Source organism: Penaeus japonicus, unplaced genomic scaffold (assembly GCF_977035675.1).
Source record: "Penaeus japonicus unplaced genomic scaffold, GWHDUDI00000001_assembly GWHDUDI00000029, whole genome shotgun sequence".
NCBI classification, from domain to species: Eukaryota; Metazoa; Arthropoda; class Malacostraca; order Decapoda; family Penaeidae; genus Penaeus; species Penaeus japonicus.
Window position 1 is genome coordinate 14,618,308 of NW_028234431.1, and position 2,500 is coordinate 14,620,807.

The following is a 2,500-nucleotide window of genomic DNA, read 5'->3' on the forward strand; positions in this document are numbered from 1 at the left end:
GGAGTAGAGAGGAGAGAGAGAGAACCAGAGAGAGGAGAAGAGAGAGAGACAACAGACAGACCAGACCGAAAAGAGGAGGAGAGAGAGGGAGAGAAGAGAGGAGAGAAGAGAAGGAGAGAGAGAGAGGAGAGAAGAGAAGGGAAGAGAAGAGGAAAGGAGGAGAGATAGGAGAGAAAGAGAGAGATAGAGAGAGAGAGCAGAGAACGACAAGAGACAGAGAAGTGAAGAGAGAGAGAGAGAGAGAGAGAGAGAGAGGAGAGAGCGCGGAGAAGACAGAGAGGGAGGAGGGAGAAGAGAGAGAGGAGAGAGAGAGAGAAAGAAACGAGAAAGAAAACTAGAGAAAGAAGGAGAGAGAGAGAGAGACAACCAGATAGAGGAGAGACACCAAAGACAGACCGGCAGTAGAGGAGAGAGTAGAGAAGAGGAGGAGATAGGAGCAGGAGAAGAGAGAAGCGACGCGCGCGCGGCGGAAGGCGCGCGCGCGCTGAGCTCGCGCGGCTCTGCCTGCCTGTCTCGCTATGGGCGAGGAGCCAGCGTGGAGGCGCGATACCTGAGAGGGGAGCGTGAGCGAGCCCGCGTCGCGACGGGGACGATCCTAGACAGCGCGAGAGGGCCAGGTATCTCGCGCGCGGCGATGCGCCCGCGGCGGCAGCGTACTCGAGGGTGCAGACGCGCCCCCCGGCGCCCTTGACTGCGCCCCCCCCCACACCCGGTCCGATTCTGTCGCGAGCATCGCGGATCGTCGGCATCTGCTCTGCGCGAGCGTAGCTCTACGCGCTCGCGCGCTCGCTGGTCGTCGCTGCTCGTCGTCCCCTCTCATGCGCTTACGAGCTCGCCGACCTCGCCTGCCCCAGCGGACTCTCGCGCCCCTCCCCCCCAGAAGCGAGCTCAAATACCGAGGCGTGAAGGAGAGAAGAGAGATATGACGGACGAGCGCAGAGAGCGAATCGTGGCGGCTGCATCGCTCGGCCGGCGGATTATCGCGCGGCAGCGCTCGCGATCTCCGACATCGCGCGCTCGTATCTCGCTCATCTTCGGCAGCGCGTCGGTTTGCGCTGCCCTTACATATCGCTCGAGAGCGAGCAGACAGACACGCGAGGCAGACCTAACAGCCCTATGAGCGACGCGAGCCCAACCGTCACGACAGAAGCCTCGCAGAACAAGACCAGACCAGGAGCAGAGCGCGCCCAAGCTAGCGAGCGGAGTGGCGACAGCAAGAGAACGCTAGAGACTCTTAGTTACTGCAATTTCTAAAATGTATTCAATGAAGAAACCAGATTTTGGGCAAAAATACGGGGTTCGCTCTTTCTCTTTCCCCTCCTCTCTCTCCTCTCCCATCCTCTCCCTCTCCCTCCTCTCTCTCCATCCTCCTCTCTCTCTCTCCATTTTTTCTTTCACATCTCTCTCATCTCTTCTCGTCTCCTTCCCATCCCCCCCCCCCCCTCCCCCCCCCACCCCTTCCCCCCACCCCCCTTCCCGGAGGTTTTTTTTTTTCCCTCTGTGTCAATATTTTCTCGTGCTCATGTGAGCGTGTTGAATTTCATCGCCTTTTTAAACTCTCTTGCTTATCTTAAACGTGAATTTAACATGTTTTGATGGCAGATAGTGAGTTGGCCGCTGACGCGCAACTTATGCTTAGGTCATCATGGAAAGAAAATTGAAAACACAACCTTAAAAATCGCTTTGGTGAAGAAGGGTTATCTATCTGAATGTCCACCTAATTATCTAGATATCTATATGCGAGAGAGAGAGAGAGAGAGAGAGTGTGTGTGTGTGTGTGTGTGTGTGTGTGTGTGTGTGTGTGTGTGTGTGTGTGTGTGTTTGTGTGTGTGTGTGTGTGTGTGTACACCCAGTCAAGTCCTTAGAACATATGTATATATATATATATATATATATATATATATATATATATATATATATATATATATATACCTGTATAACCAGTTGAATGTTTTGTGATTACCTGATCTGTCTCCTGTTCGATAGAGAATAAGGCCATGAAAATGAACAAAATGAACTTAATATTTTTAGTATATCGATTACGTCAATGTCTCAGTGAGACCCTCTATATTACTCAGATATTTTTTACATCACGCAAATGCGACTAATATTCCCTACAAAAATCCCTAATAGTTGCATCGAAAATCGACACCTGGTACTATCGAAAATCCCCGAATGTCAAAGGGCGAAATTGACTTCTCTTTAGTTCGGCCGGCGCCCGCGAGGTGGCAGCAGCTCTCGGGACGGCCACACGCGCCCCCAGCGGCCACGTGGAGGAGGTCCGCCCAACGCACTTCTGGCGCGGGTCCGACCTCGGGCTACGGGCCGCGCTCTTTATTTATTTACAATTACCTCGTCTTGGCGGCGGCTCTCAGTCGATGCTTGATTATTGTTTATAGGTTTTTGTTAATGATGGAGTCTCGTTTGTTTGGTCGTTTGGAATTTATGTAATTATTATTTGGCGCGTCGTATATATGCGTTTTTTAATCATTGCTTATGA